At 43.2% G+C, this 17688-nt stretch overlaps 1 long non-coding RNA gene across 1 annotated transcript in view; it reads left to right on the plus strand.

The window, feature by feature from the left end:
* The window catches only part of LOC308634686, a 168851-nt gene that overhangs the window by 21215 nt on the left and 129948 nt on the right, over positions 1-17688 (plus strand). The window contains exon 4 of the long non-coding RNA XR_014019062.1: positions 16062-16097. This is a non-coding gene — a long non-coding RNA (uncharacterized lncRNA). The remainder of the gene's footprint in view (positions 1-16061; positions 16098-17688) is intronic.

The following is a 17688-nucleotide window of genomic DNA, read 5'->3' on the forward strand; positions in this document are numbered from 1 at the left end:
TCCCTATAATCTCAGCTGCTTAGGAGGTTGAGGTAGGAGGATCACAAGTTCAAGGCCAGCATCAGCAAATTAGTGGGGCCCTACGTAACTTAGTGAGACCCTGTCTCAAAATAAAAAATAAAAAGGGCTAGAGATGTAGGTCAGTGATAAAGCATACCTGGGTTCAATCCCCAGGACCAAAAAAGAAAAAAAAAAAGAGGAGTCAGGGTACTTAGCATCTCTATCTTCTCAAATATTATCACTTTTATATGTTGAGACCTTTCAAATTCTTTTTTAAAAATATATATTTTTAGTTGTAATTGGACACAATACATTTATCTATCTATCGATCTATCTATCTCTTTATTTATATGTGGTACTGAGGATCAAACCCAGGGCCTCCTATGTGCTAGTTGAGCGCTCTACCGCTGAGCCACAACCCCAGCCCATCAATTTCTTTTTTTTTTTTTAAAGAGAGAGTGAGAGAGAGAGAGAGAGAGAATTTTTAATATTTATTTTTTAGTTCTCGGCGGACACAACATCTTTGTTGGTATGTGGTGCTGAGGATCGAACCCGGGCCGCACGCATGCCAGGCGAGCGCGCTACCGCTTGAGCCACATCCCCAGCCCACCACAGATAGCAGAGGATGGTTTCGATCCATTGACCTCTGGGTTATGGGCCCAGCACGCTTCTGCTGCGCCACTCTGCTGTGCTCAATTTCTTATCTAGTCATTTTAAAAAGCATAATTGTTATAGGCTATAGTTGCCTTATTATGCTACATAACATTAGAACTACTTCCCCTCTGTGTTTTGGTTTGCAATTTCTACTCCCTCACACCTATTTTCCCTTCCTCAACTCTAGTGCCCCCAGTTCTACTCTCTACCTCTATGTGATCAACTTTTGTAACTTCCTCAAATGAGTAAGAACGTATGATGTTTGTCTTTCTGTGTCTGGCTTATATTTAAGATTTTGTCCTCCTGTTCCATGTTGATACAAATGAAAAGATTTTACCCTTTTATATCTAATATTCCATTGTGTGTATATGTTTATATCTGTATACACACATATATATCTCATGCATTTTTATGAACGTATATTTTTATTTTGAGACAGGGTCTCACTATGTTGTTGAGAGTCTTGCTGAGTTGGTGAGGCCTGCCTCAAATTTGTGACCCTCCTGCTTCAGCTACCTTAGTCACTGCTCTGATTTGATTGGTACACAAGTATTGAATTACAACACTGCACTCCATACATAAGTACAAATATATTAATTTTAAGAAAGTCACACCAACTAAGGACTGTGTACCCCAGTAAACCTATATTTTAAGCATAAGTATAGTTCCTAGTTATATAATCAAGAGAATTGAAAACATATTTCCAGCAAAAAGTGTACATGAATTTTTTTAATACCAGGAATTGAACCCAGGGGTGCTTAACCATCGAGACACATCCCAAGCCCTTTTTGTTTTTTATTTGATATAGAGTCTAAGTTTCATAGGGCCTCCCTAAGTTGCTGAGGCTGGCTTTGTATTTGCAATCCTCCTGCCTCAGCCTCCTGAGCCACTGGGATTACAGGTGTGTGCCACTATGTCTGACTTTAAATGTTCTTTTTTTAAAAAATCTTTATTTTTAGTTGTAAATGGACACAATACCTTTATTTTGTTTATTTAGTTTCTTAATGTGGTGCTGGGGATTAAACACAGTGCCTCTTGCATGCTAGGCAAGTGCTCTACCGCTGAACTGCAACCCCAGCCCTACATGAATGTTCTTAGCAACATTATTCATGCTAGCCCCAAATTGGAACCACCCAATGTCCACTGACTGATGAATGAATAAATAAAGTGTGGTATGACCACATAATAGAGTATTACTTGCCATGGAAATGAATGAAGTTCTGATCCATGCAACGCCATGGATGACCCTTGAAAACATTGTGCTAAGTGATAGAAGTTGGACATAAAGGCCATATATTTTATTATTCCATTAATATAAAATGTCTAGAGTAGGCAAATACATAGAGACAGAAAGTACAGGAGTGACTTCCAGGGGGTAGGAGGGTGGGAGGGGAGTGTGGAGTGGCTGCTAATGGGTGTGGGGTTTCTTTTTTGGGTAATGAAATGTTCTGGAATTAGATAGTGGTTATGTTTGCAAGACTTTATAAATATACTAAAACCATTGAATAGTATACTTTCACAGTGTGAATTTTATGGCATAGGAATCCTATCTCAATATCAAATGCAAAAGTAAGAATAAGGGTAAAGGGGCTGGGGTTGTAGCTCAGCAGTAGAGCACTTGCCTACCAAGTGCAAGGCCCTGGGTTTGATCCTCAGCACCACATAAAAATAAGTAAATAAAATAAAGGCATTGTGTCCAACTACAACTGAAAAAAAAAAAAGAATAGGATAGAGGGGTAGAGCCAAGCGCAGTGGCACACGCCTGTAATCTCAGTGGCTTAGGAGGCTGAGGCAGGAGGATCGTGAGTTCAAAGGCAGCCTCAGCAATGGCGAGGTGCTAAGCAACTCAGTGAGACTGTGTCTCTAATAAAATACAAAATAGGGCCGGGGATGTGGCTCAGTGGTCAAGTACCCCTGAGTTCAATCCTGGGCACCAAAAAAAAAAAAAAAAAGGGTAGAAATAAATACATCTTCATTTATACTGAAAATGAGTTTATAAACAGACCCCCCCAAAGGAATTTTTGAAGGATGAACTTGAAGAGAAGAAAATTGATGTTGTGAAGAGAGTACAAAATATAAGAAGCAATGATGAATAAATAAAGTGATAAAAAATGTGGATAAATCCGAATAAACCTGTGTATAGTTCAGGGCAATATCTATTCCATAGGTTTAAACAAAAGATGAAGCTAAAAGACCTTACATAAATGGAATTAAAGCTTTCAGGGTGCCTTGCATTGTTCAGGAGAAGGGTAAGACATTGATTAATGTTAGATAGATTACGTTAAGTTATATGATCATTTCAAAATGCCAAGTCACTAATGAAAAAATAAGAGCTAGAATGCCTATTTTCCAAACTAGTAGATGGGGGAAAATGTGGAACAAGAGAACTCTGCAATCAATTCTAAAGCAGGCAACAAAGAAGAAGAAAAGAAATCCTGGGATCACCCAAAGAAGAGTAGATAGTTATATAAATATCAGAAAAAAGTGGACTCTAAGATAAAAAGGCATCATTTAGAGATAAGGTGAATATAATAAAATTTAAATTCACCAGGAGAAAATTATGGTTCTAAACTCATAGATACCTAATAATATAGCTTCAACATATATAAATCCCTTATTAGACAGATGATTTGCAAGTATATTCTCTCATTCCATTGTATTTCCACTTGATAGTGTCCTTAGAAGCACAAAAGTTGTGTTTTTGTTTTTTGTTTTTCTGTGTTTTTGTGGATTGAACCTAAGACCACAGCAGGCGAGCGCTCCACCACTGAGCTACATCTTCAGCCCAGAAAAAGGTTTTATGTCCAATGTCTTTTTTCTTTTTTTTGCTTATGATTTTGGGGCCATATCTAAGAACCCTTTGCCAAATTCAAGGTGATGAAGATTTATGTCCATCTTTGCTTCTGAGTTTCATAGTTTTAGCTCTCACATTTTGAGTTTGCTTTTGCCATCCATTGCTCTGTGGGGTCTCTCTGGTGCCAGTACCACACACTGTCTTAATTACTGAGGCTTTACCCCAAGTTTTGAAATCGGGAATTGGGAGTCCTCCTGCTTGGTTCTTTTTCAGGATTGTCTTGCCTGTGCCATTTCCCTGCAAGTTCATACACATGTTGGAATCAGTTTGTCAATTGTTAATGGCTGCAAAGAAGTCAGCCGGGTTCCGACAGGGTCATGTTGGGTCTGTGCTCCAGTCTGACATCACTCTGTGGAGCGAGCACAGCTCCAGTTGGCTGGTCCATTCAAGTAGGACCAAAGGGCCTGCTGCCCACGTGTGTGTCCCATGAATGTCCTCCAATGGCCCCATCATTGTGGATGTCACTGGGACTGAATGTGTGTGGTAGGAGTCTAAATGATTGAAATGAAGCACGAGTTTCAAGACCCTTCTGAGGTTCTCATGCTGACTGCAGTTATGGGTGATCTTAGATTGGTGTCCCAAAAAGCAGATCCTAAGAAGAGGATCTGAGTGAAAGCAGGTATATGGAGGTGACCCCACATCACTATCAGGGAAGCAGGGAAGCCAGGGAGGGGGAGAAGTCAGGAGATCATGTCTAAATGAGCAGGACATCGCGTGGTCATCCGGGGGCTCCATCCTGCTGGTGGCCTGACCTCTGGGAGAGGCTTCAGGACAGTGTTGCTCAATTGTGGCACTATTTATTGGTTGTTGAGTCTTGGTTGTGGGGAGCTGTCCTGGGCATTGCAGGATGCTTGGCAGCATCCCGGCTTCTACATACTAGATGCCAATAACAACCATCCATCCCAAATGGCTACAGGCTTTGTTGGATATTCCTATGGGGCAAAATTATCAATGGTTGAGAACCACTGTGGAGTACATGTCTCAGAATCATCCCATCCAAGAGGCGAGGGTGCTGGGGTATTTACCCCCCAGTTACCACTCATTGTGGTTTTAGGGTTGCTCTTGGGGTCATAGGTCCTTGGCACTTCTTGCCTGTCTGGAGTGTCAACTAAACACGATTCCAGGCTGGAGAAAGCTCTTGGGTGGTATTGCAGGGGCCTATAGTAAGAAGCCACCCGTACACGTGGCAATAACAAGGGCCAAGGAGAGCTGGGCATCCATATTGCAGCTGCCTGGATCCTAACCTGTGTGACTTTGGGGACTCCAGGTCCTCTCTAGATCTGCAGCTCTGCCTGGAAGCCTACATTCCTGGGGCTTTTCAAAGGACCTTCACAGGGGCCAGATGGATACAGTATAGGAATTGACGTACCCTGGGGCACAGCCTTGACCCCTCAGTTCTGTTCTCAGTTCTTTGCTCTGTCACAGGCTCAGTCCAACGCAGGATAAGGAGAAATGGCCACATAGAAATCGAGACTGAAAATTTCCTAATATGATCTGGTTTGCCCTGGTAGAAGGCATTAGAGGAAGGATATGCCCTACATCAGCAGAGCTGCCTGTACCCACCTACGACCTCAAAGGATGTTCTCTTTTTCCGGTGTGCTGTGTGACTTTGGGTAAGGCACATCTCTTCTCTGGTCCTCAGTCTCCCTTCTGTAAAAACAGGATGACCTTGATGACCTTGTAATGTAGGTAGACCAGATGACCTTGAAATGTCCTTGCAACTTGAGTGGTTGCTGAAGCCTAGGGAGGTAGCAGGGAGCCTCCAGGCAGCCAAAGCCCAAGGCCTAGCCAGAAAATGGGACTTTGTGACAGCTTGGCCCTCTGTGGTGCTGCTGGCCTCTGATCTCTGAGCATTTCCACCATGCGCCCGACACTGGGCCTGGTCGCAGCCCAGCGCGGCCCCTCGCCCACTCAGGAACATCTGCTACAGCATTTACCACGTTAATAGATTAGCTTTGAGAATCGGGCAGGTGTTTTCCACCCAAGCCAGAAAACATCAAAATCACATTGCTCTCCAAGCCTTTCTGTACAGGCAATCGAGTTAGAATGACTCATACGGTCTAGCAGATAATAAAACACACATAACATTTGCTTTAGGGTACAGGTGGGGGTATTTTGTCCTGCGAATAGGAGAAACAAAAACTCACTCTATTTGGGAATAGGGTAATTGAATACAGATGGGAGGAGGTAAATGAAAGAATTTAGCAAATATCTCAGTGGAATAGCTAATGGGAATGAGACAGAATAGGAAATTAAAAATTATTCGAAGCAGATGGACCATTCTTTGAGTTTTTAAAAATTTATTAGGGCCGCGAAAAAATGTGTCTGTTTATTTTCTACGGCCATGAAATTAATGACTTGGTGAGTTTTGCTTGTGCAATTTTATGACTGCCATGTCATCTGTCATAATTTGGGGGCTGTTTGATATGGATTTATGAATGTCCCCACCTCTTACCCCTCCCTGATTTATGGGTGTGGGTCATGTATGAATTAGGCTGTCCCCTTTTGAGGGTGCAATGCCAATGGCCCTGGGCAGGGGCCCCAGGGAATTCTCCATTCAATGGTGAGTGGAAAAGCTGTGGAGGGTCACTCTGGGCTGTGGGAAAGGGGCAGGCCTGACCTGGCTGAACTTCCTCTGTGAGGATGACCCCTGCCTGCCTGGGCAGGGGAGGAGGTGTTGGGGCTGGGGAAGCCAGCCCAGGCCACTTGTGCATGGCTGGGAGTAGGGTGGGACCCCCTGCAGCAGCCTCAATCCTGGTAACAGCCACCTGGATCCCTGCCCTTTCAGGCTCCGTAGCCACCCCCATCTACCCCAAGACGTAAAACTTAGGGGAAGAGAAAAAATAAAATCACATTCATGGGGCATCTGTTTGTGCCTGGCCAGGTACTAGGTCTTTAAGAGCATTCTCTAGATGGTGGTTAAAATTGGGCTTCGCAACCAGCAGACTTGAATTCAGTTTCCCTCCGATCCTTACTAGCTGTGTGACTTTGGGCTGGTCACTACTCTCTTTGAATCTTGGATTCCTGCTCTGTAGAGTTGGACTAGAAATACCTAATGTTATGAAGGTTTTGAGGATCAAATGAGATAATATAACACCCCCTGCCCTCAACACACACATCAGACAGTGCTGGTAGAAGGTAAAAATTATAATTCTTAATGATCATCCCATCAGCATACTATTATTATTACTATTTCCTCCTGATAGATGGGGAAATTGAGGATCAGAGAAGGCAAGTGATTTTCCACAGGTCACATAATTAAAGGGATGGCGCTGGGTATTCCTCCCTAACTCTGGGGTCCACCTGGTGGTGCAGTTCAGGGCTGCACACTTACATGTCTATCCTCTGGCTCCTCTGGCTGGGGCCTGGCCTCATTCTCTACCTGGCCCGGAGGTTCACTGCAAACTCTGTCCTGTGTTGGCTCTTTCTGCTGCTTGGAGTCCCTTTGGGGACAGAGAGTCTCTTTTCAATACCACGGCAGGGGCAAGCTGGGCACCCTGCCCAGGTGTGGGTGGAAATTCTGTCCAGTTTTGGGCCAGATCCCTGAGAATCCCCTACCTGCTCCAACTGAAGTCCCAGAGGACACTGAGGAGCAGGGCTCGCAATCAGGGCTTGCAAGGCCAAGGTCTCTAAAAGCTGGGAGTTCTCTGAAGGCAAATCCCTGCCCTTGGCTTATGTCATGGCCTGTGGGTCCTTTTGAGTCTCATTTGAATTCTTCTCTTTTAGCCCACCCATTTACAGAAGCCCAGACCCCAGCCCCTCTGGGCCTCTCAGCACCTCCAAATTAGAAACAATAAAAATTCCGATTTACTGAGCACTTGCGAGGGTACTGTGCAAGGTGACTGGTTCAAGCAATCAGCCATTGACTCCTCCATTCATTAAACATTTGTTGTGGGTCCACTATGTGCCCAGCACCAGGGAAATAGCAGGAGCAACACAGAGTGGTCCCTGCCCTCTCTGCACTTCTGCTCCCATGGGGAACCTGGGCAGTCAGTGAACTCGGTACTTTCTAGTGTTCGGCAATATCAGGGCTTTTAGAAAATTAAACCAGGGTGAGAGGCAGAGAGGGATGAGGTAGGTGGGCATCATCTTAGATAGCCTCTCAAAGGAGGGAACATTTGAGCTGTGGATATGCAGGGAAAGGATCCAGGCATAGGGAACATCAAGAGCAAAGGCCCCGAGGTGGGAGGAGGTTGGTGAGTTGAAGGAACAAGGCCAGTGTGGCTGGATCAGAATGAACAAGGAAAAGAATAATTTAAAAGTACATGATCTCATTTCATCCTCATCCTTTTAAGGTGCATTTTAACAGCCCTAGTTTTACTGACTGGGACTCAGTGAGGCTCAGAGAGGTCAAGTCTGTTGGCCAAGGTCATATAGCAGAGCCAGGATCCAGCCCTTGGTCTTTGTGAATTCTTCTCACTCTGCCATATGACTTCTCTGGATATCACAATTGGGGGACCCCAGAATAACAGGACCATAGGACTAGAGGTAGGGTGAGGGCTGGAGAAGGTGGCAAGGTGCTTTGCAGTCCTCGAGACCATCGTGGAGCACACACCTGGAGCACAGGCAGGGCTCGCTCCTGTGGCTGAGACAGCCCCAGCTACAAGGATTCTTGAAGTCCATAGCAGTGGCCTCTCACGGGGCAAGAAGGATGAGAGCTATGGACTTGCCTGGCGGAGTTTCCTGAGTGGTTTTCTGGGAAGACAAGTCTAAGAAGCTTGATTCCCAGGGAAGGGCGGATGGGAAGGAGAAAGGGCTCCTGGCTGGCCTGCTTGCAGTGGGCGTCCTGCCTACGAATAAAGGCCAGACTGCTGCTTTGAAACATGCTGTGGGCGGAGCCAGGCCTGCATGATTTGCAGGCTTCAGGAGTGAGTGAGGGGACAGGAAAGGGGAGCTTGTGGCACAGGCTTTGCCTCTGGGTGGGATGGCAGTAGGGAGTGGCTCTGTCCCCCTGGGAGGGGCACCTGCAGCATCTACAGTGTCAGAGGCCCACACAGGCCCCCGCCTAGCAGGGGCTTCTCCATCTCCTGTTCCCTTCCTCTTTTTTTTTTTTTAAGAATTTTAATATTTATTTTTCGGCGGACACAGCATCTTTGTTGGTATGTGGTGCTGAGGATCGAACCCGGGCCGCACGCATGCCAGGCGAGCGCGCTACCGCTTGAGCCACATCCCCAGCACCCCCTTCCTCTTTCACTTTCACCCTCACAGCTTCACCAGGCCTTTCCTCGTGCTGGGTGGCCATCGTCACTCATTATTATTCTGTGGTGGGGTGACCAATGAGGTGGCATTTACTCTGTGAGTGAATGATGCCTGGCACTTGTCTCACTGTAGGAAACCTGGCATCAAAGGTGCAGAGGCCTCCTGAGAGAGAAAGGGTCAAGACTCCGACTTGTTTTGTGGAAGATTTTGAAGGTATCAGGAACTTTTGGGGTCTGTGTCTGACAAAGACCCTGGGGCATTGCTACAAAATAGATGGTGGTGGTCGGTGCCCATATCTGTTACTGTGCAAATGTCATTGCATTGTATGTTTCAAGTGGGTGACTGGTGTGCTATGTGAATTATGTCTCACAAAGCAGATAATGACATAAAGACCCAGTGGCAGGGAAGGCTGTGGAGGTCCCTGAGATAAAATCGACATGGGACAGGGACAGAGCCAGTGGCTTGGCTGGCGGAAGGGGAGGTGGTGGTGGGTGGGGTGGGAAGGCCTCAAAAAGCAACATCTACCTTGGTCCAGTCGTCTTGGTTTATGCCCTGGATTTTGAATGTGGTGAATTATATTTTTAAAAATCTGTTTTAGAACATTTTAAATAGACACAGATGGCAAAGGATTCAGATTTCAAGATAGAAAGAGGATGGTGTAAGAAACTCCTGTGTACTCATTGCTGGGCTTCAACAATTATCAATTCGGGTCGGTCTTGTTTTCATTCAAACCTCCCTTTGCTTTTCCCCTTTTCCCCTATTACATTGAACAAATTCCACACATCACATCATTTCATCTGAAAATACTAATGATACATCTAAAAGAACCAATAGTAATTCTTTAGATACCAAGTGTTGTCATTATCTATCCAAATTTCTCAATGTTTCATAATTGTTAAACTTTTCAAAAAATTAATATGAATCAAGATCTAAGATTCACATGTTGTTAGTTAATAAATCTCTGAGTCTTTTTAAAATTTGTTGTTTTTAGACATACATGACAATAGAGCTTATTTTGACATACATATGTGGAGTATAATTTATTCTAATTAGGATTGATTTTTGCAGTTGTACATGATGTGGAGTTTCACTGAATGTATATTCATATATGTCTGGGTCTTTTTTAATCCACAGTTTTCTCCTTTTGTTTTCATTTTTCTTCTTGGACTTGATTTGTCGAAGAGACTGGATGGTTTGTTCAAAAGAGTTTTGCACAGTCTGAATTTTTTAATTGTATATTTAATAATATCCTCTGTACTCTGATTTTCCTGTAAATAAGAAGTTGGATCTAGAGGTTTGATGAGATTTGAGGCTCCCCATCCCCGGTTTTAGACAAGGCCGCCACGGTGGTGATGGTATGTCCTTCTCTCAGGAGAACATATGTGTCTCTTTTTGTGATATTAGGGACCATTTATGTCCAATATCTAGGTCCACAAATTCACAAGGGGCCACAAAAGCCCCCATTCTGTCTCAACTTATGAGTGAAAAGAAACTTCTTTTTATCCACTCTTTGGTTACCCTGTGGTACAGTCATATAGAAAAGGCAGGAAAAAGCTGCATTCATCCTTCTGTTTACCAGGCTTCCAAAGAACAATGTATTTTCCTGTCAAACTTCTAGGTTGGTTTGTCTGTTTGCCTTTAGTGTCAGTAGGAACTACAGATTTAAACACACTTGGTTCACTCCAATTCATTGCAGTTAGTTATTTTATTGATGCCCAATTTGTCCCATCTTTGCCCAGTGAGAGCCTTGTTAGGTTCATTCTCAAGTCCTTCTAACATGTTCCTTTGACACTATCCTGGTCTTTGAAGACTCCTTGCTAACTGATACGACACTGTTCATCTTGTATATTTCCTGCCTCAGAATTGGGATTAGCCATTTCCAGTGGATAAATAAATTTGTGGGGAGGAGTACCCCCTCTCACTTTTCATGCACCACTTTGGGCCAGACACTGTAGCTCTACCTACATGCAGACCAAGAAGTGGCTGCTGGAACTCAGTCCAGTCCTGTTGCTTTACACAGAGAAGCACAGTCTCAGCATAAGCAGCACTTGCTATGGAAAGTCCTCCCTGCTCTCTAGACAGGATCAGTAACCTTTCTTTTACTTTCAATTTACCCATTTTTCTAATAATCATAATTCTTAGCTGGAAGCAATAGAAACTGCTTCTGGTAACTTTAAATGGAAAAGAGGTTGATTTTTTCATATATTTTTTGTTATTGTTAAAAGACATATAACAGGCTGGGCATGGTGGTGCACGCCTGTAATTCCAGTGGCTTGGGAGGCTGAGGCAGGAGGATTGCGAGTTCAAAGCTAGTCTCAGCAATGGCGAGGCGCTAAGCAACTCAGTGAGACCCTGTCTCTAAATAAAATGCATAACAGGGCTAGGGATGTGGCTCAGTGGTCGAATGCCCCTGAGTTCAACCCCCAATACAAAAGAAAAAAACAAACCCCCAAACTAAAAACCAAAACCATATAACATAGAATGTATTATCTTATTTTTAACTATACACTTCAGTGGCGTTAAGTACATTCATTTTGTGCAATCATCATCACCGTCCATTTCCAGAATTTTCTTTGTCTTACAAAACTGTATCTCTAACCCTTTAAACAAAACTCCACATTCTCTGCAACTAACAACTACCATTCTACTTTCTGTCTCCATGAATTTAGTATTCTAGTGCCTCATAAAAGGCATAGGTGACTTTTTGTAACTGGCTTGTTTCACTTAGCTTAATTTTCTCAAGGTTCATCCATGTTGTTGCATATTGCAAACTTCATTTCCTTTTAAAGGTGTATAAAATTTCAGTATACATATACACTACATTTTGTTTATCCAATCATCTGCAGGGGGCACCTGGGTTGTTTCTCCTTTTTTGACTCTCTTGAATAACACTGTTGTAAACTTGAGTGTGCAAATGTCTCTTTGAGTGCCTGCTTTCAATTCATTTGAGTATATCCCAGAATTGGAATTGTGGGATCACATGGAAATTCTATTTTGAGACATGGTCTTGCTAATTTGCTTGAGGCTACCCTCCAACTTGCAGTCCTCCTGCCTTAGCCTCCTGAGTCATTGAGATCACAAACACGTGCTACCACATCCAGCTCTATATAATTCTATTTCTAATTTTTGTTTTTGGTGGTGCTGTGGATGGAACCCAGGGGTCTTGCATGTGCTAGGCATGTCCTTAAGCTACACTCCCAGTCCTATTTTAAAAAATTTAAAGAATCCTAAAGGAATTAATTTTTTTTTTTAAATTTAAAGTATGTTAGGATACTGGCTTGGCTGTATTGATTGACAGATAAAGTAGAAGGTTTATTTTTCTTTTGTAAAATATAAAGTGGTAGACAGTTAAGGTACTGGGGGCTGTAAGGATGGCTTCCAAGGACCCAGGTTCCTTTGGTCTTGCTGTTCATATTCTTTAGCACAGAGCTGTCCAGTAGAACTTCTCTGGGATGACGGAAATGTTCTCAATCTGCACCATCCAATACAGGAGCCAATACTGAGGACCTGGAATGTGGAGTATGAGGAACTAAGTTTTGACTTTATTTTTTTTAATTAATTTAAGTAGCCAAACATGGCTAATGGCTGCAGGTCACCGGAGCCTTAGAGCATTATCCTTACATGTGAAGCTAAAAGAGACTGCACCCACTTCACAGCCTTCAGAAAGGGGAGGAGGAAGTGAAGGCAAGTCAAGTCCTTTGGGGATCACGTCACTTCCTCTCACACCCATTGGCCGGGACTTATGCGGAGGGCCATGCCCAGCTGCAAGGGAGTCTGGGAAATGAGGTCTCATTAGTTGGTTTATTCAGCTGGCGCTTAGCTGTGGTTGCTAGTCAAAGGAGACAGTGGGGAGTGGGTATTGGTGTCTCTGTAAGAAGATGGGGCTACAAGGCAGAGAATCGGGTTTGGGGTCCTCAAAGGCAGACAAACCAGAAGCTCAAAACTCTGGCGCTGAAACTGAGTCCTGCTTGCCAGGCATCCCCAGCCTAGAGGCCTGTGGGACACGCCCGAGGAGCTAACATTCCCACCCGAATCTTGAAGCGGGACCCCAAGTTCCACGGCTAACTTTACATTCATTTCATTATTTAATCCCAAGGGGGAAAATCCGGAGGAAGGCGTTTCCACTGTTGTCAGGTTTGGAGAAGTTCTGGAATTTGCCTCTGTTAGTTTCCTGTGGCTGTTGTAACAAGAATTGGGTGACTTCCAACAGAAATGTATTCTTTCACAGTTCTGGAGGCTGGAAGTCCTAAATCAAGGTGCCAGTCAGATGGACTCTCTCACAGAGAATCTAGAAGGAGAATCCCTTTCTAACATCTGTGTCTGCATCCCTCAGTCTCTGTCTTCTCTTCCCTGTGTCTGTATCTTCTCTTGTCTGCCTCAAATCTCCCTTTGCCTTCTCTTAAAAGGACACTTGTCATTGGATTTAGGGCCCACAAAGACAAACCAGGATAAGCTCCTCCTGTTATGGGGAGTCACTCCAGAAAGCACTTTAAGTCTGAATTTCAAATCAAAAGAGAGCTTTAGTTACCTGGCCAGGGACTGTCACCCACCACAGAACCTCAAGCTCTCTGGGAGGACAGCAGCTTCCTGGTCCATCCAAAGAGACTATAAGCACAAAACCTACAACTCAGTGACTTGCTTATCGTCATATAAGCTGGCCAATCATAGAAATTAAAACATTAATAAGTGGGACCTGTAGGCTCTAGGCAGGACTGGAATATTCCACTCAGCAAGCAAGTGATAAACAGAAGCAAAAAAAGCATTAGCTTTGCAGTTCAGTTGACCACAGTCCTGGGTTCAAGCAGGTGCTAGACAGTTGCATCCTGAATTTTGGGCGGGGGTCGGTGGGGCCAGGATCTACTTCAAAGTCATGTAGACCCACAAGGGCATTCAAACCCAGGATGTAGCTCACCACAACCACCTCTGCATCCTAAGTAGGGTACAATTTGTGGGGTACAAAGTACAGATAGACAATCTTTTTATAAGAAAACAGCTTTCATTTCAGTTTCTCAGAAACAGCTCTTATAACAGTTTTTTATAGAAGGCAGCAAAATGGAGTCTTAGGCCATTTTGCTTTATAATTGTCTTATCTCACTTATCAAAATCTTATATCTATAATCTATATTTTTTACTAATCTATAACCTATAACATACACTCTTATTTATTGTATTTATCAGTTCACACCACAACACTCCTCTTAAGAAACTAAACTTACATCTTTTGCCACAGAAGGTAATATTGATGGATTCTGAGATTAGGACATAGACAAAGGTATTTTGGGAGGTGGGGGGAGGAAGGGTACCATTTATCCTGCCACAACTCAATTCACATACCTGGTACTCAGCCCCCACAGAGAACAATTCCAGGGATCTGGTGTTTAATGAAGTGCCCCCCCCCCCCCATGACAGGGTTGGAACTCCAATCTAACTCTGAATCTTGGAACTTGGGTTCAAACCCTACTGTGTTTCTTTCTATAATTTCACTTCTAAAACTTTGCAAATTAGACCAGTTCAACTACTAAGAGCCATGATTGTCCATTTATCCATATTGAAGCCTGGATCTCAAGGTCATATCCTCATAAACCACCACTCATACTTACAGGTTTTATTTTAGTTTCTCTTTCCCCCTTTACAGAGTCCTCCCTTACACTGGCTGGGTGCTTTTCCTCTAAAAGGAGAAGAATTCCTCACATCTGTAAAGTGCTTTACCTTTTATAAAGCAATTTTACATAATATGGGACTCTTTTTTTTTTTTTTCCTTTTGGCATTGGCGCCACTTACTGTTCTTGATTTAAAAAGCAGAGGAGTTGGGTTCCTTTGTTATTCTTCAAGGAGCAACAGATTAAGTTGATTTTTGTATATGACCCTGGCTTGATTTCTTTTGGGGGGTCAGCAGTCTTTGATGGAAAAAAAGATCCACACTCCTACAACCCCAGGAAATGGAAAGACAATAAAAGATTCCAGCAACCCAAGGCAGGAAGAAATCAGCCCAGCACCTGGGGCCCTGTTCCACACAGCAGAGGCTGAGGGGAGGACACAGGCTCACCTTTCCTCTGTGGGGAGGGTGAGCCTGGCATCTTGGGACTGGCACATCCTGGTTATGGTGGCTCTTTCCAGAATCCCAGCACAAATGCCCTAAAGACACTCTTACTTGTTCACTACCAAGGTGCCTACATTGCCACATTCATAACACACACACTAACACATATGCCCTGTGTACGCATATGAATAATGTCTAACATTTATTAGTTACTTTCTATTCACCAGCACTATTTGATCTAGTGCCTTCTATTTATGAATCATTTCATTACAAAACCCTGTGAGATCAGTAATGTTAATTTTTCCCCATCGACAGATGAAGAAATGGATGTCCAGAGAGTTGTAGGAACTTTCCTTGTTTGGATTTGAACCTGGTCCATCTGTGCCCGACGTTGATACTGCTTCACTCAAAATTTCACCTACCTTATGTGGGTCTCTGTGTGCATGTGTTGCATGAGCACAGAGACCCACATGCCCAGTACATGTGGACAGACACACCGGCACACGAATGTTCTGCCACTCACACTTAATGCCAGTGCACTCTGACACACACATTCACCCGCTGACCCTGTGTGCACTCTGCTTTTTCCTCTCCTGCCAGTCTTCCCCACCCCAGGAACCAGTTTTCTTCTGAAGTGAGTGACTGAGGCCAGGTTGGACCGGGTGTCAGGGTCAGGCTAGGGGCAGGGTGACCGCTGACAGGGTGATAGAAAGCAGGAAAGTCACAAATAAGCAAACAGCCCCGCCTGAACACAGCCTCGGCCAAGTGTTTCCTGAATGTCCAGGGACATGTTTATTTTTTGATGACTATCCAGAGCCAGCCCCAAGTCTTTCCCTTCCAGAACAGTCGTCTTGATGGAGCTGTGGTGCTGTGGGTCTGGTTCACTCAGAGCTGATGTTTACAAATGGCCCTCTCCCCCAACAGAGGCTGGGAGGCCCTAGGGGGTAGGCCCAGACTACTTTTCAATCTCATCCCTCCAACCACTGGTCCTCTGATGCCTGCTCTCTGACCCCACCCTCTAGCCCACTCCAGTTCCTTGCCCAAGCTGTCCCCTGCATGGAATGCCCAATTCCTGTTCTCTGGGTAAATCTTATCATCCTTCCTAGACCCTACCCAAGTGATACCTTCTCCAAGAATCTGCCTGGGATTCTTTCAAGGTGTGAGGCATAAGGTGCAATGAATCTCTTCCTTCCTCTGGTAGTTCAAAAAATCTTGTAAAAGCATTTTTAATTATGGGAAAATGTACATAACACAAAATTTGGTTTGTCTGTGTTGTGGTATGTGTTAGAATATCCTTCTATTTTTTTTTTCCAGTATTGGGGATTGAACCCAGGGCCCTGTGAACACTAGGTAAGTACTACTACTGAGTTACATCCCTATCCCTGATTTTCATTCCTTTTAAAACTAAATAATATTCCATTATATGTGTACACCACATTTAACTTATCCATTCACCTGCCAGTGGATACTGACACCTTTTGGCTGTTATGAACAGTGTTGCTGTGAACACAGGTGCATAAATACCTCTTTGAAGAATTGTTCTTTTTTATATACTTGTTTATTAACTCATATATTGATGGAAATTGGGTTGTTTCTAAAGTTTTTATCTATTACAGATAAAGCTGCTATTACATGTCTTTGTAAGGACATGTACTTCATTTCTCTTAGCAAATGTCTAGGGCTGGGCTGGAATGAATGCTAGATCTATGTTTAACTTTCTAAAGAGACTGTTAAACTGTTCCAAAGTGGTTGTACTATATTACATTTGTAGCAGCAGTGTATGAGTTCAATACTTGATTCATCTTTACCAATACTTGGTGTGATGGGTCTTTTTAATTTTAACTATTTTAATAGGCACATAGTGGTATATAATTTTGTTTTTAATTTACATTTCTCTAATGACTACTAATTGCCCTTTGTATTTTATTCTTTGGTACATTATTTATTCAAGTGTTTTCCTGATTATGTTTATATTGAGTTCTTTGCTTTTTTTCTTTTTGTGTGGTGCAGTGGATCAAACTCAGGGCCTTGTGCATGCTAGGCAAGTGCTCTGCCACTATATTATATCCTCAACCTTTATTGTTTAGGTTTCACATTTAAACTCTAGGGTCCATTTTGATCTAACATTTTGCATATGATATGAGGTATGGAACTTCATTATTTATGTACATACGGTCATTTATTTCAGCATCTCTTGTAGATAAGAGTCCTTTCTACACTGAATTGCCTGTGCATATTTGTTGAAAATTTATTATCTATATATATATGGGATTGAGCCCAGGACCTTGTGCATACTAATCTAGTACTCTACCATGGGGCTATACCTCAGCCCTATTTAATTTTTTTTTTCTAGACAAGATCTCACAAATTTGTTAAGGCTGGCTTTGAATTTGGGATCTTCTTGCCTCAGGCTCTTGAGTAGCTGGTTTTACAGTACCTGGTGATTTGCAAAAATTTTGTTTAGAATTTTGCGTCAAGGTTTATTTATGAAAAATGTTATTTAATGCATTTTTAAAAATTATATCAGAGTAATGCTGGTGCCAGAATAAGTTTGGAAGTACTCTCTCCTCTATTTTTCTGGAAAGGAAAAATGAGATTTTCCAGTTTGGCTAGTAGACACAGACTCCATTCTTGGTCCTTTAATCCTTTCTGGTAGTTCTTTCCTTAGCCTGTGCTAGCATCCTCACACACACCATGCACATACTTTGCTGAAAACTTGAGGGGAACTGAACTTGTCTGTTTTTTTTTTCCTCTGTGCAACTCTCTCCTCTCCAGGAGTTTATCCTGCAAATACCTGATGCCTTGGTCTCCTCAGACTCTTATCTCCATCTCCTTAACACATCTCCCTTACTTAAGAAGCTCTGCCTGGGATCCGTCTTCTTTTTACATCCTGGAAACTCTCAAGGCCATAAGTTGGGAAAAGAATAGGATTCATTTCCTT

The sequence above is a fragment of the Spermophilus citellus genome (genome assembly GCF_964194105.1).
Source record: "Spermophilus citellus genome assembly, chromosome: 15".
Classification (NCBI taxonomy): domain Eukaryota; kingdom Metazoa; phylum Chordata; class Mammalia; order Rodentia; family Sciuridae; genus Spermophilus; species Spermophilus citellus.